The 24563-nt window shown below is 41.4% G+C and overlaps 1 protein-coding gene and 1 non-coding gene across 8 annotated transcripts in view; one reads left to right on the plus strand and one right to left on the minus strand.

Moving 5' to 3' along the window:
- Window positions 1–24563, minus strand: part of LOC126470365 (thrombospondin type-1 domain-containing protein 7A-like) — a 1214159-nt gene that overhangs the window by 911240 nt on the left and 278356 nt on the right. The gene's annotated exons all lie outside the window — the stretch shown is intronic.
- Trnas-cga (transfer RNA serine (anticodon CGA)) lies at window positions 1182–1256 on the plus strand. The gene has a single exon. It is a non-coding gene; the product is annotated as a tRNA-Ser (tRNA).

Raw genomic sequence — 24563 nt, forward strand, 5'->3', positions numbered from 1 at the left:
ATGGAAGTTAAATGAATAATTTAATAACAATGGTTCTAATCTAACGACTGTAATTGATGTAGACGACAGAGAATCATGTTTAATAAAGTTTATTTAAGAAAAGACATCTCAAATAAACGGGTATTGGTCCTACAATATTCAATTAAAATACAGACAAAAAATACCCATATCAGTCCAGTAAAGCTAAGTTGACAGCGTGACAAGAATGGCAGCAAAATCCCCAAACTAAACAGTCATCGAAAATATAAGAAAAATAAGCCCGTTTCGTAATAACAATAAACGAATTATTAACTAGGTCCAAACAGTTCAGATGATTTACAAATTATCACACATCATGCAAAAAATACTAACTCATACTCTATCTATCCTCAGTTCCACAACAAAAGTGCAAAAAATTGGAATGTTACTGTGTGGCACATTCAGCTCTTTCAAGAGACCTTTCAAAATTAGATCATTGTAGCTGCTGTTCGCCGCCCAGAATCAATCAGTTATATGACTGAATCACGCATGTTACCACAGGCAGGTCTCCCTTCTTCCAGCATTCCACAGAAAGTGTCCAGAATCTCTCCCTTGAGCCCTTCACTCGAAAATTCACAGTCTCCAATTTACTCCCACAGTGTTCTGCTACAGTCTGCTTTTCAGTTAGTTGAAGACATCCCCATCAAAAAAACATCGTCCTACATTCTAAAGACATGATTTGATTAAAATTGACGACTTCTCGCACTAAACTAATATATTACAACAATATTTAAATAAAGAAATGTTATAAACATGCGGTTACAGTCAGGTCATTTACAATAAATATAAGTAATAGCAGGTTCATAAATAAACAAGCTGGCATTGAGATTTTTCACTCTGCAGCGGAGTGTGCGCTTTTATGAAACTTCCTGGCAGATTAAAACTGTGTGCCGGACCGAGAGTCAAACACGGGACCTTTGCCTTTCGCGGGCAAGTGCTCTGCCAACCCGCCAGCAAGTTTCATATCAGCGCACACTCCGCTGCAGAGTGAAAAATCTCATTCTGGAAACATCCCCCAGGCTGTGGCTAAGCCATGTCTCCGCAATATCCTTTCTTTCAGGAGTGCTAGTTCTGCAAGGTTCGCAGGAGAGCTTCTGTAAGGTTTGGAAGGTAGGAGATGAGGTACTGGCAGAAGTAAAGCTGTGAGGGCGGGGCGTGAGTCGTGCTTGGGTAGCTCAGTTGGTAGAGCACTTGCCCGCGAAAGGCAAAGGTCCCGAGTTCGAGTCTCGGCCCGGCACACAGTTTTAATCTGCCAGGAAGTTTCAAGCTAGCATTGTTGCGCAAATGTGCCCACAATAAATGACAACCGACTGTCGTTAAATATTGTTTAAACAATTATTTATGCCTTCTTGACAAAGGAGTCTTTTGGATCTTTTTTCAGTTGTAATGTCCACTAACATATGTGGCTGATCACTTTTAACAACACTGGAAATGAACATTTAAATAAAGTTACTGGCAAAATAGTAAACTATTGATTAAATAAAAACAGAAGTATGACAAAATATGAGATATTAATGCTGTGTTCATTCCTGTGTAATTCTGGAGAATGTGATATTCTGACCATCATTTGTGTAATGAAAGGATATAAAAGATTAATAAATCAAGAAATATAATAGGTACAGATAAGATAGATTTCAGAGATGGTATCTATAACGGAATGCTATCATCCGAGATATCTATACTGAAATGGCATGAAGTGTTTAAAAGTTGTTAATTCATAGATTCATTGCGAAAATGTTATTCACTGTGAAATAATAACGTCTACAGTTATAAAGATATTGAAATGCAGTTGTGTCATTGGATGTGCCTCATTTTTCTGAGATGGCAGATGTATTAAAATTGGCATTAATATTTGACTGTAAATTATTATACATTCTCAGAGAGCTGTAAGAAGCAATCTTTAAGCTTGTTAGACATTCCGCCGTTTTTCGGAGCACTGTCTGTCAAAATTACCCGTACTGTGATTTTCCCAATCCCTCGCCAAGCATTTGTGCCGCATCTGGGCTCGCCGCCACTTGTCTCTGCCGCTGGACCGGCCGCAGCACGCTGACTACCCCGAGGCCGTCCGCCAGCGCTCAGCCGTTCAACAAATTCATCTTACCTCGTACAGTACTGGGCGGCAGATTAGGTAGCCTACATACGCCTAACGTTGCAACTTCTACAGAAGTAAAGAAACTCAAGTCGTCGACGAGGTCGTTACAAATGGAATGTAATACTGAAGTCGGCAACGATGATACAGAAAATAGGCCGCCAAAGGAACCGGAGATCTGAACCCCGATGGACCACTACATCACCTTCATTTGTGAGATCGTTAGAGGATTGTCATACACAGAGGATGCCGCACAGGTATCAGTCCTGCTTGACACGTAACAAAATTAGACAATTATGCTGTGCAAGATCAAAAACCGACAATTAAATTTTATTCGGCTAACACGAAACTGGAACTGGACGTCGTCCTTTTGTTAATCGTAATATATGTTCTTGAAGAAGCTTAGTGTGATGTGGCACTCCCTTTGGCTTTCATTTCGATAATGGAGATAATACGTCATATTATGGATTCTACGGAACAAATGAAGCATTGGAAAGCCACGTAATTCATGTAGTACTATCGAAAAAGATAATAATGCTCACGGCTCTTTCAGAGGTGTTCAGAGTGATTATTAGGAACTTAGAAAATATGTTCATGGGCATCAAGTGTTTATCTAAGCATTCCAACACAACTCTGGACCATTGTTGTATGTCATTATCTAGCTGAAATAAGTTCAGCAGTGTTGTGAATTTGGTGAAACAAACGCATATGATCTATCAGCAGAATCTCATGTGATTCACCACTGAGGCTCGAGAGAGGTAGAAAGACTCCCTAGCATAAACAAAAACCTACGAAGAAACTACCACCAACGGCCAAAGGTATATCCTGGTGGTCATAGAGATCTGTGTCAGATCAAGGATTGCGGACAAACTTACATGCTACTATGAGTGTGTACTAACACGGATGAACATTTTCCATGGTTACTTTCTTGTGGTCATGTTAACTAATATGTGTTACAGTGTGTAAATGGCACACATACTAAAGCATGATGTTAGCTCCTGAAGATCATTACTGGGAGGTGGTTGTTATTGGTATGTAATACACTGTAGTCCTTCGACTCGATTTTATAACACGGGATATTCATCCTCGATGCCGGTCTGACACTTGGTATAGAGCACTTGACTTTACCCTGGCGGCTACGGCTTCATCCTAGCCATTATACCCACAATACACCATTGACACTGTGCGCCGCGAAAACTCACTATGAATGTAGAGTTGGAGTGGCCCAAATGCGACATTTTTTCCAAGCATGCCCGCTACGCCTTTTTCTACATTGCTCAGCAAAGTAATTTGTAATAAGATTGTTTACCTATAGAAGATGAAAAGATAGTAATTCGTTTACTTCTTTAGTGAGGTCTACAAGAAGCAAAGTCACAGATTCTTAGAGTGTTCTTTTGTTGATAAAATAACCTACTGGTGTGCTACCGGCTGTCGGTGTCGAAACGGTATAATATTTCGACCATCGATCCTGTCACTATCATCAGGTGTGCTAATGAAATGACCGTCACTTGGCTCATGGGCTGCTTATATCCTTACCAAACCTCATTATACCCGCCCATTGTTCCATCCGCAGTCACTGCCAGAGGCGCCCCAGCGTGTCTACCGTCACAGTATTCGACGTTCTGTACGCGTCACGTCGGCGTCGTGGCAATAGTGCCTCTATCAGTCCTTAGTCCTAACTAAATCAAGTGCCGGATTTCAAACTTTTCTTAAGTTGTAGTCAGAGTCGTCATTGATAGGTTAGTCCCTAGTTTGAATGTCAATAGGCACCTAGGCGATACAATCCCACTAATGTGATACTGGAGCCAGTACTGCAGCGCAGGTGTAATCCACGCCCGATAGACAATATTCTTCGACCACTGAACTGTTGTGCAGCATTAAATGAGTAGGTCGTTGATGTTCTCGGCAGCGGTCTTTATTTAAATCTGTCCTGTGATTAATATACGTGTAGATTTTGTAAGGAAATAGATTTTAGGTAGATTCATACAAAAATAAATTAAATCAGACACTTACTAAGACCAGCTGCAAATTAGCTAAATATAGTTAGTAATGCAATAATTGTACCAGTATGAACACTCATTATTATATATGTAAAGGTGGAAAATAGAAGCAAACATTAATTAAACATATTCTGATTTATGAATGGTATCGAAAAAAAGAAACAGCTTGTTTTCTTTCGAGAGCGTACTCCAAAGATATCTCGACAAGAGCGTAAGGTAATTCATAACGCAAAAGCAACTGACAATATCAGAAGTCACGTCCACAATTTTCGGTTTAAGCTCCTAGGTTCTCAATACAGCAACATAGTTAAAAACCTCCACAACAATATAACTGCCATAATCGAGGTAATAGTAAAATGAGTCAAAAAAGCAGTTATACCTAAAACACTATTCACCTCATAGTCTGAATAAATTTTCGAAGTGATGATGATAGAAACAAGGTGAAAGACAAACGTTTAATCAATCACTATGAGCCATGTTGGGCTCATGTTATGCGTCGGTAAAGCAGATGCCAGACTGAGATTCATAGGAAGAATCCTAAGGAAAAGCAATCCGAAAACAAAGGAAGTAGGTTACAGGACACTTGTTCGCCCACTCCTTGAATACTGCTCACCGGTTGTAATCTCCCCACGGAAAATTACCCTCTACCACGCAATAATTAATAATGGTCAATCAAATCATCCACATTTATTCACTTTTGAAAAGTATCTGATCGGATTTTCTAGTAATATATGCGCCGACAGCTCGTCGACGCCAAGGTATTTTTCGAGTACGTTTATTCTTTGGAATAACAGAGATACATATATGGATTCTCCATGGTTATTGTAGACGGATAACGAGGACAGCTTCGGAAGTATCTGTTGGAAGATTGTCGGGTTGATAAAAGAGACATATTTGCTCTTCTTCTCGCTAAAGCGAGCTATTAACGTTTGTGCCATTAGCGGGTTATTTGAAGAGAGAGAAAAATTGTAAACGCAAATTAAGTAAGACTGGGAATCAACAGAAAACGGAACATGTAATGGAGATGGATTGAATATACAATTTTCCTCAGAAATAAGGTTTGTGACCATTTTATTCTAGAGTGAATGACGAATGAGTTCTCTGTCTGAATCATTGATGATTGTCTTGGCCCTGTAATTAGTGGGGAAGTTTCAGTTGTGACGAAGAGAGCCTGCAATCACCGAGATTTTATAAAATCATCCAAAAAGGCTTCGGACACATCTGAAATTCTAAATCTGTCGTAAAATGAACGAATTGTTCAAACGATCGATTTTCCCAACTGAATGCAGCGCTTAACAATAATAATAGATATAAAGATCTTTTACAGCAAGCCAGCCGCTGAATATTAAGACGAAGGGCTCCACCAGAGATTCTATTGGGCTGAGTTCACGTAATGAAATATTATATTTAAAACTGTATATAGATAAAGGACAGAGAGAGAGAGAGAGAGAGAGAGAGAGAGCGAACGAAATTAGAGAAAATACGCAGAATCCTCCATTAGTATAATTGTTTGCCTGTCTTATCACGGATCAGCCTAAAGATAAAACAGGAGGCCCTTACTTTACTGTACAGGTTAATGTGTAAGAGACATTACACCAAGTTAGCGGCAAGCCTTCTGGTCAGAAGGGGTACAGGAACGCCTAAGGCAGGAGGTGCTCTACCCAGAGCCTTTCTCCTTTTCAAAAGGAAGCCTTAGGAAGTATTGTGAAAAATATATAAATAAAACTAGATACTGGGACAGACCTATGCCCTTGCCAGACATAATACACATACTTAAGGCAAGACTACCAATTAGAATCCGGAATAAATTGATTTACGGCAATGATAAAGACTTGGAGTCATTCCTCACGACGTTAGACCATATAGATATTATTGAAGAGAACAACCAGACAGCCCGTAATAACAGATTCCAATATAGGGAGATAGAACCTCCGCCCAACGGTAGGCAAGGGAATGGACAGAGATCGTTAAATAGCGGAGAAACCCCTCAAAATCTCAATAGTAATACCGGCAATAGTCTTGCGAGGGGCTATCCAAGGAACAACAGGAATGGGAAAAGATACAATCCCGTGTGGGGGAACGAAAGGAATTTTAGACCCCAAGCCTGGAATAATAACAGTAATAGAAAGTGGAATCAACCGGGGGGAATGAACTCAAATAACCAACATCAGTGGGGACGGACATCTACGAATCAACCGGTAATTACCGAAGTGACGGATGATGTCAACCAGCACGCAAGTCAAAATCCAACAAACTTGTAAGGACCCACTCGTGCCCCGGAGGAGCGGTCAACAATTGGTTGAGGGGCAACAGGATATGTGTACCCATGCTAACGTATAATGATGGACGATTACTGGCAGATGAACTGACCGAGGACTTAGAACCACAGGATGAGGATAAGGAACAGGTGGCAGTAGCCGAAGTGCAAGTCATTTTGGAGATTGTACCTATAGTGGCGGTTTTAGACACAGCTGCAACCACAAATGTTATTTCGGAGGCACTATTCAACAAGATCAGAAATATAAGACAAGTACCAATTTTTCCAGTTCAAAATTGCAGAATAATAGGCGCCGTTGGGGCTCGATCGGCTAATGTAAAAGTGCAGTCACTACTTAGTGTAGAAGTCGGAAATGTAGCAATATTAAGCACATTCCTTGTCGTGAAAAATTTGGTGGTAGATTGCATTATCAGAGTCGACAGCCTACGTCAATACGGATGCAGAATAGATTTTAAAACAGGAAAAATTTGGTTAAATGTAAATAAACAAGAAATTGAGTTGGACTTGTTGAAAAAAGAAAGCCTTACCAGAAAATATAATAGTGGATCAGTGTGCAAGTAATCAGGACGGCACAAAATTCTAAACAGCATGTAATTAATGAGTTCCAAGTCAAAGGAGATTTCGGTCAATTAGTGTACGAGAAGTTAAATGAATCCGACTGCATTACTGAAGATCAGAAGAAGCAGCTCAAAGAATTATTATTAGCGTATAAAAACGTGTTTGATGAAAGGCCAGGAGTTATTAAGGGATACATATGCCATCTCTACGTTAAGCCGCACGAAACGTATTGTAGAACTTTCTATCCTGTTCCCTGGAGGTTAAAGGCTCAAGTTCAGAAAGAAATAGATCGCATGTTGAAATGGGGTTTGATCGAACCCTCTACAAGCCCATACTGCTCCCCATTGTTGGTCGTGCCAAAAGCAAATGGGACTGTGAGACTGGTACTCGACGCCAGAGAAATAAATAAAATCATTATTCCAGTGAGAACACATCCGGAAAACATAGACGAACTTATACAACGGTTCCAGGATGTCCAATATTTGACAAGCATTGATTTGCGGAGTTCTTATTGGCAAGTCAAGCTGGATGAGTCATCAAGGAAATATACGGCTTTCATTTATTCCGGAAGAAGTTACCAATTTACTGTAGTTCCTTTCGGACTCAACATTAGTGCTGGAATCTTTATAGCAGCTCTAGATTATGCACTAGGCCCAGAACTAAGAACCAGGATAACAGTGTTTGTTGATGATTTGCTTATTGCATCGAAGACTTGGAAGGAGCATATTACCTTACTGAGACGGGTGTTGGACGTGTTCAAAACCATGGGAATAACTGCTAACCTACAGAAATCCCATTTTGCAGTAAACAGAATCAAGTTCCTGGGGCATATAATTGACGCAAAGGGAATTTTACCAACCAAGGAGAAGCTAATTGCTATTAGTAAGTTTCCAACACCCAGAAATAGGAGGCAATTAAAAGGGTTTATGGGTCTTGCCTCATTTTTTAGAAGATTTATAACAAATCAGGCCATGAATGCAGCAGCTCTAAATAGTTTGCTGAAGAAGGATGTGCCCTGGCTCTGGACATTAGAGTGTCAAGAAGCATTCGAGGAGATAAAGAAGCAATTAGTAAATGCACAGCTTTTGTACCATCCGGACATGCAAGAAGAATTTTACTTGTCAACAGATTCTTCGAATGTGGGTCTTGGAGCGTGCCTTTTCCAAGTACGCAAGATAAATGGACAACTCACCTTCTGTCCTATTGCGTTTGCCAGTCGTGTTTTGTCCAGCTGTGAACGAACTTACACGATGACAGAATTAGAGGCTCTTGCATTCGTCTGGGGTTTTAAAAAATTTCATTATTATCTATATGGGTCAAAGACTATCGTATATTGCGATCATCAATCATTAACGTTTTTACAAACGTGTAAACTGTTACACGCCAGACTGGCTAGATGGACTCTCGCTCTGCAACAATACCAATTTAAGATCGTGCATGTCTCAAGACAGCAAAACATTATTGCTGACGCTCTATCAAGGTCACCGCAGGGTTTGACTAAAGAGATTGAAGTAAATAATAACTCTGAATTCCCTGTATTGCTGCTGCAGGAAAATCCATTTAAGACGTACTACGTCAATTTGTGTGCGCATATGGCACAGTTACAGAAAAGAGATGCTCAATGGGGAAGTGTCATTCAAAGGTTACAACACCAACCTTCGGATCAGATGGCAAATTATTACAAACTCGTAAATGGAGTATTATTTTTCCGCTGTGGAAGGCAAAACAAAGTCCGTTGGTGTGTTTGTATACCTGAGGCGCAAATAGAGAAACTTGTATGGTTCACTCATTTAACCTGGGGACATTTCGGTGCGACAAAATGTGCAGACAAGATAAGTGGGTACTGTTATTTTCCCAACATAAAGCGCAGAGTGCATGAGGTCTTAAAGAGATGCATAATCTGTCAAAAAACAAAGCCGGATTCAAAAGGGACTAAGCACCCATTATGCTCTATATTAGTCCAAGAACCAAAAGAATTAATTTCGTGCGACCTGTGTGGTCCGTTACCTACTTCAAGAGGTGGTGTTAAATATGTGTTGGCATTTCTCGATGTGTGTACGAAATACGTAAAGCTATACCCGATAAAGGCGGCTACAGCCAAAGTAATTGTATTAAGATTGATAAGGGATTATCTTTCACATGTTGGTACACCTAAGGCGATCATAACAGACAATGCTAAAATATTCACGGGACTCCGATGGAAACAGACTTTGTCTCAAGTCTGTGTGAAACACATACTAACACCATTTTACCACCCATAAGGCAATTTGGTTGAGAGAATTTTTAGAGAATTCAATCGATTTATGAGGACGTATTGCCATAATAAGCAGACTGCGTGGGCAAATTATGTGGAAGAATTTGAGCAGATATACAATAACATGCCCCACTCCTCAACTGGATATACACCTCGTAAATTGATGTTCGAAGCAAAAGAGGAAAACTTCTGGACTGACCATATGCCCAAAACTCAGGAAACTGAGATGCCTTGGGAAGAAAAAATAAGACAAGCCATCATAAATATGACGAAAAAAGCTGATCAGAGAAAACAACAATTTGACAAATTAATCAAGAGGGTACAGACATACCGGGTCGGAGAAAAGGTATTAGTCAAAAGACATACCAAACCATCCTTAATAAAGAAAAGTATAAAGAAATGGGAGTTACTATATACTGGCCCATACATTATCCTACAAATTCCGAATCCTGGGGCTTACCTATTAGCATACCCGGGATCGAACAAAATAAAAGGGTTATTTTCCCATAACGACTTGAAGAAATTTAATGAAGATTAGAAGATATGGAGGAATGGTGTTGCGAGTGACAGAGATGAACGCTCGTAAAAAAAAAAAAAAAAAAAAAAAAAAAAAAAAAAAAAAAAAAAAACATAACAATAAACTGTGTGTGTAGTGTTACAAAACTTTAAATTGAAATAATTAATCAGTGACATAGACTATAGAAATAGTGACTAACTATTACTATCGAGTGTTGCAAAGAAGATAGTGGAGATAGGCTTCACCTGTGTTTGGGTGAACATGGAACTTTAGCATTGCTAATGTCATCAAGATTTATAAAGGATCTAACTGACCTTCAAGAACAATGAAATGTTTCCCGTAAATGACGCTGAATAATCAAAAGAGGTTCCGAGTGAAGGTTCATATATAATTTCAAGTGCACGCTTAGATGTGTAAACGTGTGAAGGGATGTGTTGAGGCAGTGAATCATGAGTGACGGTTAACGCCGCAAAGATAATTTCCCGCGCAAAACAGTTGACGTCGGCGCGAGAGGTAGAATCGATATAGACGACACAGATATGCTTTGTAAGAGATTCGCACCAAACGCGAGGGTAAACTGATTCATGCTGAACTTTAAAAAGAAAAGGTGTTATAATTAGAAGTTAAGAGTTTTTAATTTATTATTGAATGTTTAAAGAAAGTAATATTCATAGAATTAATAGTTATTTAATGGGTCGTGTTCGTTTGGAATTTTTGTTTGGAAAAAAAAAATCCATTTCCATATATGTGCATGTGTTAACGCCGTATGAATCAGAGAATAAATGAAAGAAGTGAATCCGCATTCCTCAATGCTAATAACTTTTACATTACAACAATCAATTGGAGAAATATGTGTATTTAGGATAAAAAGTTTTTGAGTATAGGTAAATTATATGACTTTCAAGGAAATGATGGATCATGTATTTGTATAAAATGAACTACACTTTCCATTATTCGATGCTTTGAATCCAAAATCTATTGTAAGTTGCATGAATCCTTTAAATAACGAAGAACAAATCAGTGATAGAAAATGTGTCAGAACTGTTGGACTTATAAGCACAAGTGGGGATGCAAAGTCAAAAAGAGTATTCAAACGAGAGTAAATATGATGATGCTTTTGGCAACATCATTAGTTAATGGCTAAATTCATTGACGTACGTCGTAACAAAAAGGATCCATGAAGCCATAAGGATTTTGCTTTCAAAAAGGAGAATCTTGGACGGTGCAACCTAAACAGTTCTCTTACAGGAAGAGTTTCCCTTTTGGTCATTGCTAATTCTTTTGAAATGAATGTTGCATGTGAATTCGAGTATCCCTGTCCCTTCTACTCTTCCCATTGTGGGCCGCGTAGAAGACCGACTACAAATGCGGACGTCGGGGACATGCAAGACCCGGGGGAGTTTTAGCACCTCAAGATATTGTCCTAGGAACAAGATTGTAAAACGAAAATTCACGTTATTTATTGTAATTTTTTTTTTTTTTTTTACTAGAGGCACAAATCACTCTTCTCCAAATCGTGATATAAATTGATCCCTGTCTTTCCTTTAGAGATCTATTTCAAAATTATTTTTTTCTTCTATAGGCTTTCCTATCTTCTATGTACCGTAGGCTGGGGGTCTAGGCTTAAGAGGTTTTCCAAGGTTTCCCTGCTAAAGAAAGTTCCCGAATGGGTAGACCCTGATAACAGTTTCATGAAAGATCATCTTCCTTGGTTGTGCACAGCAAACATAACACCTAGATGCACGTAAAAGCAATACAGCCGCGGTAACTGTCTCTTCATTTCTTCTGTTTTCAACATTTCTTTTCTTCGTCTGTCTTAAACATAATATTCTTTTTCAATCGGAGGACTGACAATCATCACTTCCGGGTTATCCACACTAATAGATAGCTCGCGAAGTGTGTTCGGTAAATCAAAATTGAGCTCACAAACTTCGCTCGCTGCGAGGGGCATTATAATCTCCCCACGGAAAATTACCCTCTACCACGCAATAATTAATAATGGTCAATCAAATCATCCACATTTATTCACTTTTGAAAAGTATCTGATCGGATTTTCTAGTAATATATGCGCCGACAGCTCGTCGACGCCAAGGTATTTTTCGAGTACGTTTATTCTTTGGAATAACAGAGATACATATATGGATTCTCCATGGTTATTATAGACGGATAACGAGGACAGCTTCGGAAGTATCTGTTGGAAGATTGTCGGGTTGATAAAAGAGACATATTTGCTCTTCTTCTCGCTAAAGCGAGCTATTAACGTTTGTGCCACTAGCGGGTTATTTGAAGAGAGAGAAAAATTGTAAACGCAAATTAAGTAAGACTGGGAATCAACAGAAAACGGAACATGTAATGGAGATGGATTGAATATACAATTTTCCTCAGAAATAAGGTTTGTGACCATTTTATTCTAGAGTGAATGACGAATGAGTTCTCTGTCTGAATCATTGATGATTGTCTTGGCCCTGTAATTAGTGGGGAAGTTTCAGTTGTGACGAAGAGAGCCTGCAATCACCGAGATTTTATAAAATCGTCCAAAAAGGCTTCGGACACATCTGAAATTCTAAATCTGTCGTAAAATGAACGAATTGTTCAAACGATCGATTTTCCCAACTGAATGCAGCGCTTAACAATAATAATAGATATAAAGATCTTTTACAGCAAGCCAGCCGCTGAATATTAAGACGAAGGGCTCCACCAGAGATTCTATTGGGCTGAGTTCACGTAATGAAATATTATATTTAAAACTGTATATAGATAAAGGACAGAGAGAGAGAGAGAGAGAGAGAGAGAGAGAGAGAGAGCGAATGAAATTAGAGAAAATACGCAGAATCCTCCATTAGTATAATTGTTTGCCTGTCTTATCACGGATCAGCCTAAAGATAAAACAGGAGGCCCTTACTTTACTGTACAGGTTAATGTGTGAGAGACATTACACCAAGTTAGCGGCAAGCTGCATTCACATACTTTCATCATTTACAGTATAATCCATTATACGGTGTAGGATCTGTACCAGATACGGTTGGTAGAAGACGTAGAGAAGATCCAACGGAGAGCAGTGCGCTTCGTTACAGGATCATTTAGTAATCGCGAAAGCGTTACGGAGATGATAGATAAACTCCAGTGGAAGACTCTGCAAGAGAGACGCTCAGTAGCTCGGTATGGGCTTTTGTTGAAGTTTCGAGAACATACCTTCACCGAGGAGTCAAGCAGTATGTTGCTCCCTCCCACGTATATCTCGCGAAGAGACCATGAGGATAAAATCGGAGAGATTAGAGCCCACACAGAGGCATACGGACAATCTTTTTTTCCACGAACAATACGAGACTGGAATATGAGACTGGAATAGAAGGGAGGACCGATAGAGGTACTCAAAGTACCCTCCGCCACACACCGTCAGGTGGCTTGCAGAGTATGGATGTAGATGTAGATGTAGAGACCTTGGTGCCTATTCTGTGTTTGGTTTCCCGTGGCTATTGCTATTATGATGTTGTTCTCTCTGTCAGTGAGAGGCAGCAGAGGTGTGTATCGATATTTGCACCTTGTACTCATCGACCCTGGACATGAAAGTTGAGTTTGGATTTAATTTACCAGCAAGTCAAGACTGCTCGCACTGTGCCGTTTGGTTCTCGTTGTTGGCTGTTGGGACATTCCCGCGAGCAACAACGTGTGTGTTCGAGTTCGCGAATGTTTAGCCACTGTCCGGTGGAGTCTAACTGTATTTCGTTATTTGCAATTGAAGTGCACCAGCGGAATTTTCTGTCTTGTGGACGTTAACGTTCGGGTTACCTGCCCTGGTCGTTGACGTAAATTCAGGCAGCGTCCTTTCCTCACCGTGTTGACAGCTTAATGTATGCTTGGTTGTGGGCGTCCATGCCTTTTTACGTTTTGCATTGAACTCCCGGTTGTGTGCTGGTCAAGTGGAGCAAAAGTTACCTTGTTGGTGGGTCCGTTGACTGTGTGTTGGTTGGACTGGCGCAGGATCGAAAATGGTTGGGCCGACTGCCTGTCTCACCTAAGTGATCGTTAGTATTTCAAGTACTGTCCGACCCCCGAAACTTCTGAGCGCCGTTGGCTGCACTGCCTTTTCTTATTTTCTGTTGTGTGAATTTGTATTGCTCATAGCCGATGATTTTGAATTAAAGTTGAATTGTTTTTAGTGGTGTTTTAAGTCATGGGCCTTAAGCCGCTTTAAAATTAAAATTCCTTGCTTGTCAAGTGTTAGATTGTTCGGACCTTCAGCCTGATAAATGAATTGTTTAAGATAAAGCGATGGGCGTTCTGCCTACTAAAAATTATTTTAGTTGTATTTTAAGTCATCGCCTTCAGCCGTTTTAAAATTAAAGTTCCTTGCTTGTCAAGTGTTAGATTGTTTGGGGCCTTCAGCCTATTTTAAAATAAGGCTTTGTTGTTTAAATTTATTTTACCTTGAGTTTTAAGTCATGGGGCCTTCAGCCGTTTCTAACTTAAGGATCTTTGTCTTTCGAGCAGCAGACTGTTTGAGTCCTTCAGCCTAATTGAAGATAAGGTCTTCTGCCTTGTGTTTCTTTATTTATTTTTATCTTGAGTCTTAAATCATCAGCCTTCAGCTCTCTTTAAATTAAGGTTGTTGTTTTTCAAGTGTTAGATTTTTGGGTCTTCAACCAAATTATAGAACTTACTTAACGTGAGGCCTTCTGCCTTCTAAGTGTTCCTTTTGGCGTCTGAATTTCGAGTTAATGGCTTTTAGCCTTTTTTAAAAATTAAAGTGGTTGTGCCCTTAAGGCATAAGATATTGTGGTGTATTCAGCCGATAACTAAGTTCAAGAATTTGTACTGTAATTTTTAGTCAAATAAATAAAGTTTTATGTGTTCGAGTGTAACTGACAGCCGCTCATTTTGGCCCCTTTCCACAATTCCAACTACCTGTCCTGTCCTGCGGGTTTAGCAGGGCGTCTCTCATAGTTATGAAGGAACCTTATGGGCTAGGAGGCAATATTTTTCTGCAGATCTCCAGTGCATTAAGACGAAATATATGATCTATATGAAAGGGACAAGTTAAATTTGAAGTGGGTGTCAAGACGCAAATCAACTTTCCTCATCTAGGAAGCGTCTGTGACCAGCTTCCTGAGTTCACTAGTCATGAACAATTTAAAAAACTGTTGAACATTAAGGCCTCTTACCACTATCGTGTACACTGATCCTCATTTTCTTTACAAATAGGCATTTCGAATGGTTCTACTCCCCCTATCACTAACTGCGTATCTCTGCAGACGGCTACCTCGCGAGAGGATACCTGGATTAGATTTGTAGGAAAATTTGCACTGATAACGTCTGCAAGAGGCTGAAAAATTACGCCTGCCAAAAAAGCTTGAAGAGAATTCAGCGAACGCTGACGATTTATCGTCATGAAAACTCGTCTCTACAAGTAAATGATTACACTGGCTTAAAAAGAAAAGAAAAAGTAATCAAAGATACAACAAAAAATATTTCCAGATGGTCGCCAGCCCGACACACAAATACGATGCAAAACAGTTAGAAATCTTAATTTCTAAAAAAGTCCTCAAAGGTCGCTGAACTATTAGATGGATTCATATTATCGAGGCATTTCTGCACGCATCATATTCGTGTTTCACACTGATACTCGCTTCTTACCCTTTTCTGATTGCACTGCGTTTAAATCTGTCTTATCAATAATTGGTTCACAGGGAACTATGAAATATGTTACCAGAACCATTCAATTACTTTTCACTTCTTTGAATTTTGGTCTTGTCTCCATCAATTCAGAGATACCCATTCTTATAATCTTCATTGGCTACATACGTCTTTACAATACTAAAGAATTACCTGTCTACCACCTCAAAAGAATCACTTCCACTTCCAATAAGAACTGAGAGGATGCGGGCATTATCTGAAGCTCAGGGTGTCCGTAAAATATTAATTTTGTGTGGTCACAAACTCAGAAGCATTTTAAATGCACAAAAAGATTCTTAGGACTTTGAGCGGCATTCAATGAACTTTAATGTTCATCAACAACGAAAAACCTCGTAACTTCTTTTCTCCCTCCGATATCTTAATAAGTAAACTGTGTCTACTTGAAAGGAATTTTATTTCGGTCATGACTTAATATGCTGGATTTTTGTTGTTATTATCTGTAGTGTTTTACTCATCGCTGTGTATTAGATTTTCTTTCAATAACTTCCCGCGTAGTTTGACTGGGTACTTTCACTTTAATAGCACCAACGGGAAAATGTTATTAAAAGGATACAGGCAATATCATGAAGCCAGGGTTTACGACCCATTTTCTAAGAATTAAAAAAAAGACGCCGGCCTCATTCTTTCCTGCAATATTCATAAAACCTTCCAAGTCCAAGGAATCCTCATGCGAATGCGCGGCAGTTGTGGGTAATATAAATAGTCGCGCTTATTTGGAAATAACTAAAATAATCAGTCTTGATCAAATATAGATGTTTTATTATATGATGACCAATATCAGTATTGAGAGACCATCTTCAGAGCGTAGGGATTCACCATCGGAGACCCACATGGACACGGAGTGGAGCTGTCTTTCAACACTGAAACCATTCATAGTAAATAAAATATCTTTTTCGTGACCAAGACTGATTGTTTTATTAAAATTAGACATATATCGCGGTTTTTTTCCAAATCTGTTATCAAAAGTTATTATCTTAGGATTTAATTACTCTTCGTCTTTCTTAAGTTTCGTCAGTGTGGGCAGGAAGTAGCTTGTAATAGATAAAACCATGAAATAAATAATTATGATATCAACGTAGTGAAGACTGAATTGTGTAAAGAAATGTTGCCAAGGCGGTATAACCCTTTATTTTCCTCAGCGCGGGGGGATATTTAATTTTCTGTTGTAGTTGTAAACATGAAAAAGTGGATATGTAACGAAACATTTCTATGGCGAAGCAGCTGGTTCGTTTCCAAAGCCGTGAGGATCCCTCTCATTACCTGTACGTGCTACAAACATATGAGAAAGGGAAGAGCAGCGAAACAGTTGCTTCTACCTCCACAACTAAACTGCACACCACCTTATGGTTTATGGCAGAGAGTACTGTGCGTTACACTGTCACTTCTCCCTTTCCAGTACCAGTTGTGAATGTTCCACGTCAGCAACGAGTGAACTCGAAATTGCCTAATTTTAACTTCATGACCTTTTCGTTCAAATGGCCCTGAGCACTATGGGACTTAACTTCTGAGGTCATCAGTCGCCTAGAACTTAGAACTACTTAAACCTAACTAACCTAAGGACATCACACACATCCATGCTCGAAGCAGGATTCGAATCTGCGACCGTAGCGGTCGCGCGGGAACTTTTCGTGAGATATACATAGGATGAAGCAATATCTACGGCTACATCTACATACAAACTTCTCGAGTCACCATACAATGTACCTCCGTTAATAATGCCTTTACCTGTTCATTCGTAAATTGAGCAATGGGACAAGAAAATCTATATGCTTCCGTCCAAGACCTGATTTCCCTTGACTGCGCGGTCCTCACCGAAGACGAACCCTGGTAAAACTAGAACGTTCTGCAGTGTGTTCTAAATTCCGACTTTCTAAACTTTCTCGAAAGTGTTTCACTAAAAGAGTGTCTTCTTCTCTCTAGGGACACGTACTTGTTTTCACGAAAATCAGTACCAAATCTAGCAAATCACCTCTGAATTCCTTCTATGTCTTTTTTTAATCCACCTGGTGAGGATCCCAATCACGCGAGTAGTGCTTAAGAACTTCTCGCACAAATATTCTGCACGTTGTCCTCTATATAGCTGAAGTACACTTTCATAGAATTCACCCATTAAACTGAAATCAAATATTTTGTTCCCCTTTAGGTAGCCTCAATAGTCCATGCTTGTCCCTATAGAATACTGCAGAGTGAAGAGAGGAAAATAATTCACAGAAATCAGCAGCACAGCAGCAGCTAAAATTTAATTTCTTACTATGTGCTGCTGTTAATCCTAAAATACTAAAAATTGACTCCAGGTGTAAAAGTAAAATGTAGGATTGTTCACTAATATCAAACGTACTTCGTTACATATCGAATGGTCAATCTTTAGTAGGAAGAACGAAGATGGTGACGTGAAATGTTTGTATACGTCAGAGGAAAAAAATTTTTAATTATTAAGTCTATAAAAGATGGACGAGAAAAAATTACAACTTAGCATGGAGATACAATTTTTTGTTCCTGTGTTCTGTCTCATACAGATTATAACGTAATCGCCGACGGCCACTTTCGCCACTTTCTATAGGCTAGCATATCTTGGGATAATGACTGCGAGTTTAATGCTGTTTGCTAACATAGGGAAGCATGCTACACTGCCAGACCAGATCAATATATCATGAAATGGATTTGCAAACTGCGAATATGGTGGCACAACAGCTTCAAAATTTACTGGAGACAAATGAAAATTTGTGCCGAACTTGGACTCGGACCCGGATTTCCTGCTTTTCGTGAATGGTCGCCTTAGTTTTTTAGCAGTAACTAATTTGTTTCGGCGCCAAATATAAAACAGTGTACAATAATATAACATACTGCTGAATTAATTGCAGTGCCATTATTAGGGTATCAGCATAAGTTCAAGAACTTGGAACATCATCAATATAACAAACGACAACAATTAGCACAGGAACGACCCCCTGGCAAGACAAAACAAAACAGTGACAGCATATCACCAAGAAACGAGTAGGTTCACGTTGATCCCCATGTCCTATCAGGCGTGATTCTGGCACGTCGTCTCGATAGATATTACGTAGTCCTATTAATCGTTAAAGTTCCAGAACAACACCTAACTAGAATTCACCTTCTCATACCCACGCGCATCCCAGCTGTGGGTAGGATCCATGAAAACACGACACAAAAAATTGGCATAATTCTGACTATATCTCGAATGGCGCATTAAAGCAGTTTGATGATCTTGGAGAAACACCCAAAACTCAAGGATACTTTCTCTGCCATCTCTAAACAAATAATGAACTGACAGTGCTTAGACCCAATACGCTGTGTTTGTCTTAGTACGAGGAAAAAAGATCTTATCCGGGAACAGAACCGATTAGCGGTACAACAGCACGTGGAGCAACATGAAGATGTAAATTAAGTACTTTCCATATCAGCAGCCATATCTCTGCAGAAGGTCGACTCACAGTCGATGTTCAACCGTGTCAGATATCTGATACTAAGGGCAAAGCAAAGAACCTACCATAGTAATGGCATGTAGCTGGAGTACCATGTCGCACGAACCTCAGTGGCCAGGAGGATATGGTACACGAAATGCCAAGCCACAGGCCATGCGATCTGTAGTTTCTGGCTCTCCACCAGCTTCCGGGTGTGTCACCTCATCATTAGGTACTAAACGTCACACGCAGTAAGAGTCCTCGTACGAGGTAAGTCCCCATGGACATAGCTGTGTTCGATGAAAATGTTCTTGAGGTGCGAGAGGGAAGTAGAAGTATGTGCTACCGTAATAGGTGGCACTCTGGAAGAAGGGCTGAGCTCATTAATCAGGGCTCCTGAAAAACCAGTCTGATAGCGGGTCCACAATTTAACCACCGTGCAGACATAGATGGCAGCAGCTCTAAAGCTGATGTTGGCCAGACCAAGGCGTCCTTCCTGAGGAGGAGAAGTAAGTGTGTCGTAACGAACTCTGAAGATAAGACCTGTGCTGAAGAAATAGCCAACTGCTTCCAGCAACCAGTTCGGCATCATCTTGGTAAGACATGGACGAAATGTGGTATCTTATACAATGGATGGGTGTTGACACAATAAACTCATTGTGCCATCTCCAACGCTTGCAGCTATTTACTACAGATGTTCATGCAGATCATTTTTATGTTAGCTCCGGCCATTCTCTGTACGTCGCGCATGAAGGTGATTCCCAAACTTTTGAGAGTGTTCATTCATCACAACGAGCCACTCTTCGCTTCCAAAAGACTCCGGTCAATATTCAAAATACCAGGCTTTGTCAAATTCATACGACTGCCCACAGCAGTTCCACACCGAATGATCCATTCCAGCGACAGACAAATGTATGTCCCCTCACCATGAGCCCAATTAACCGACTCGGCAGTCTTCATAATAGTGGACCAAGAGAAATGGAAAAATGGATCAACGACGATGGACAGTCGTGCCGGACCGATCGCGAAATAATAATTGGGCCTGCAAAGTGTCCACTGATCAGCAACTGCGATGAGGCATTTCAAGGAAGTCGCATGATGATATGAGACAATTCAAGGAAGTCGCATTATGATATATATGATGTCACAGAGGAAGGCCGTACATTGCATCACCGGCAAGACAGTCATGGCTCACGCTATCAAGGGCGTTTGTGAAGTATACTGACACCTAGGTGCAGCAAAACCAGCATGTTACTGCTAGGGTGATAACATCATGATAGTCACTGAGAACAGTGTGTACGTTACTGTACCCACCGATACGAGTTCCATCCAGAGATATAACTTGAAGCAGGTGGCACTTGAGATGGACTGTGAGGGGCTGTGTCAAACTCTTAAAATCGCAATGAAGCATGGTCATTGGCGTGTAATGCTCTATCCCACGTCCCCTGTATGGCTTGGCGACCAGAATAGTCAGCCCATCCACGAATGCAGAGGGGAGTGGAACGTTGGACGACACAAGGTCCTGGTACATAGCAATCCAACGGGTGGTCATAACACCACGAAATGCGAGAAAATGTTAAAGCAGGAAACCATCAGGATCTAGGTACTTGTTGAGGATATCCAGAGCTGCCCCATCCAGAATGTCATGCAAAGTCTCGAGGACTTTATTCATAACCATAGCAACGTAGTCCACTTGCATACAGAACTGTCTATAGTGGTCCACAAAGGCATTCGCAGTATCTTTCTGGGACGTCAGGCAGCGACCATCTGTCGTTTCAAGGGCGTGTACCAGTCCCTCCCGGCACCGTTGCTTCAAATTAATACTGTGGTGCACCAACGGGGGTTCCCCACTGACTCAATTATGACATCTCGCATGTATCATTGCTCCCTCAAGTTGACGACGTGTTAGCGAGATAATCTGCGCGTTTACTCTCTGAATGTGAACTTGTCGATCAAGGGATGGTGCTTGGGCAGAGAGCTACCGTAGCAGCGTGAAATAAAAGCCCAATGTATGTTGCTGCCAATATATCTTGTGGCAACCATATTATATCATCATGTGATGCAAAGCAGGCTTAAGCCATTCAGGCAACCACCAAAGCACTGAAGGGTACTTCTGACGGCGTCGATCGCAAGTGTCATATCTCCTCTATTAACTGCCTGCATTCTGGATCCTGGAGATGAGCGACATTCAGCTATTCAACTTTCATGCACCACACTCTCTGCCATTGGAGATGGGCAGTGCATATGTAGATTATATGGACAGAGAAGTCTGTAGACCACAATTCACTATCAATATTCGCAGCCGTGAGACATTGGGAAGCACAGACACGATCAAGGCGACTTGCTGTAGAGGTCGAAGATATATATACCCACTTCGATCGCCATGCACTCTTTCCCACTTGTCAGAAAGATTCAAATCATGCAACAACAGTTATAGTCCATGGCATGGTGTATAATGGAGGAACTGATCCTTCTGGGATTTCACAGATTTCAAGTCTCCACCATGAGTAAAATGGCTGTAGAAGCCTGTAAACAAAATTCATGTAGCGAGTCCTACAAACCTGTGTTGGAACCACAGTCATGGTGACGCTCACTGAAGCAAGAATACCAGCTGCGTCCATAAGTGCCCCTCCAACAGACAGCACGACTGCATCCAAAGCCCCAGTCGATTAACAGTCATTGGTTGTTGCTTCAGCAACTGCACTGTTTCAATGTTCGTTGGCCCATCTTCAACATCATTCGCCAACACAGTAGTGTGTATGACCACAGAGTCCGGCAGAGGCTCTGTAGGGCCCAAAGGCGACATTGTGGCATCTGATTTCTGTCCGCCGACGGGAGGCACGTCGCTTGGTGCATGCGATGATTGTTCTCTATCCGACGGGAGACGGGCATGATGTTTCGCCACAGGAACTCCCAACAGGCGGAGATCTTGGCAGAGAGGATCAGTATCGTCCATTGGCTGTAGCCGGCAAGCGTCCGACGGAGTAAGCTGACGGTTATTATGTCTCTTCGGGACTGTTTATGTGTCTTTCAGTGTCGAGGACGCTGGCGGGTGCTGATGGGCAGGCACAAAGGCGGCAGTAGGTACGACCATGGAGATGACATCCATCCCTCGGGCTGGAACCTCCGCACCACCCGTCAGCACAGGCGGAGGAGGAGAGGGTACAGGAATAGACGACGTTCCCTCTTCATCTCCCAGCTGTACAGTCACAGATGACAAAGTTTCAGTAATAGGAGGCAGTGCAGACAGTACTCAAGAATCACTCTGGAGAACTTCGACATAGTACATCCACGGAAGCGTCGTCGGTATAGTCAAAACCAGTGCATCGCCAGGTGGCAATTGCGTGATCCTCCACTGCATGCACTCCTTCTCGGCTACGGCCTGAGCCGTTCTTTGGCTGTCCAACATAGATTACAATGATGTGGTACCCGGCACTACGTAAATAAGATGACACGTTCATTGTCAGCTCAATATGGACTCGCTTCGCTCCACTGAGGACTGGGTAGGTTGTGAAATGAGCCCACTTTTGAGATGTATGGCTTATCGCTTTCCCATACGGGTGGAGCACAGAAATCAGCATCTCCGAAGGTCTCGTACTTAAAACAGGAGTTCAGAAAACACGTGACCTGCACCCGGGCTTGGCGCACTGAGATCATGGCAAATAAGTTCAGAAAATCGACTTCACGTTTCAACTTTCGCCCGGAATTTACACTACCGAAACCCTTAGAAGTGGAACGTTTCCTCCGTGAGAAGGCGAAGATCCCACCATCGTAACTTCTGGGTATCCACCTCTCCATTCTCAGCAACACCGTTTACGTTAAAATGATCAAAGATCCCGCGTGCGATCGAGTTTTGAACACGACTAAACAGACGCGGTAACGTCGGCGTGGACAAAGTCGAAGATGCGAGATTAGGCCTTAGAACTATTCGCGTGCTCGAACTGCCATTCGAGGTACGTGCAGAGGACGTCATAGCGGCTATCCGGCCTTACAGCGCTGTTCGTGACCATAAGGCAGAACGCTTGGCCCACTTCCTCACATACCCTGTTGTTAACGGGGTGCGTGAGATCACAGTTGACCTGCGCAGCCATGTTCCGTCTTATCTGACCATCAGCGGATGTTGGGCCATAATCATGTACGACGGACAGCCGCAAACTTATTCTGGGTGTGGAAAAGAGGGAGACATCAGATCTGAATGTCTGCAGCGACGGATAACGCAGCCACTTATTGGAGGATTGGTACCTCCCTCGTCGTCTACGGTATTTCCGGTCACACGATCACATATGTGACGGCGCTTAAGTCGTTGTAGGTCGCCAGTCGGCTTTCGGAATCACGTGAACAGCTGATGGATAGTGTTGCGTTCCTTCCCGAACCCGTTGCGGAGAATGGATCAAATGGCTCTAAGCACTATGGAACTTAATATCTGAGGTCATCAGTCCCATAGACTTAGAACTACTTAACCTAACTAACCTATGGACATCACACACATCCATGCCCGAGGCAGGATTCGAACCTGCGGCCGTAGTAGCAGAGCGGTACAGGACTGAAGCGCCTAGAACTGCTCGGCCACAGAGACCGGCTGTGGAGCATGTGACTGACAACTTGACTTCAGCCATATCGTCAGTTCCGGTGATTGCCCCAGCTGCACCTGTGGCCGATGCTGATGTCGAATGCGAATCCTTGGTCGACTGTCTGGTTGTCCTGAAGTCGTTCTTTTTGCCTGACTGGCGCGACCTTCTCTCGTCTTCGGACAAGAGAGGACGATGTAAACAACGCTCCTCTAAACGACGCAAAAGGAGGCTCCCAACGACGTCGGAATGGGACTCTTCGCCCTGTCCAAATGATACACCACCTTTTGAGGAAATCCACATAACTGAAAATTATGATGAATTACATCACAGTTTATACAGGTGTCATGTCTGTTCTTTTGGACACCATTCTTGATCTCACAGCAGTACGTGTACATGACGAAATGATCTGAATTTTGGCATCGGTCGCAATTCGGCATTGAAATGAATCCAGTGGCAAGAGGTGAACATTTTTGCTGGACCAGGACCGGAACGCGAGTGGTCTCCTTCATCGCCTTTTGTTAATTTACTTTTTTAAATCCGGTCTTCTTAATCACTTATTTCCTATTGAAAGACTTCTGTAACAAGTTTGTAATGAATCATTGACATTGTACATCAACGACAATAAGAAAATACACGTATTTAATGCTCCTCTGTATATTATACAGCCGCTCCGGGTACCCGCGCCGTCTAGGGCGCCTTGTCGCAGTCTGCGCCTGTCCCCCCGTCGGAGGTTCCTCCCTCGGGCATGGGTGTGTGTGTAGTCCATAGCGTATATTAATTTAAGTTAGATTAAGTAGTGTGTAAGCTTAGGGACCGATGACCTAAGTAGTTAGGTCCCATAAGATCTCACCACAAATTTGCAATTTTTTATATTATACAAGTTATAAATAATAATAAGAAAATCAGCGTTAAATAATCAGCTCACTGAGATGATGTGCCGTAACAGTGTTTTTTATGTGTACAAACGAAAAGAAATGGAATAGTTCCTGAAGAAAAAGCAAATCATTTTCGGTGACCACAATATAATTAAAAGAATATAATTGAAAGTACTAAATCCCAGGCGCACGACTGCCGCTTGGGCGGACACGTCTTTAAGGTGAATATACTCGTATTTATAGTTTCGTGCCCCATGTCAGGATCCTTTAACAAGAGTAACATCAGA

The sequence above is a fragment of the Schistocerca serialis genome, chromosome 3, assembly GCF_023864345.2.
Source record: "Schistocerca serialis cubense isolate TAMUIC-IGC-003099 chromosome 3, iqSchSeri2.2, whole genome shotgun sequence".
Lineage (NCBI taxonomy): Eukaryota > Metazoa > Arthropoda > Insecta > Orthoptera > Acrididae > Schistocerca > Schistocerca serialis.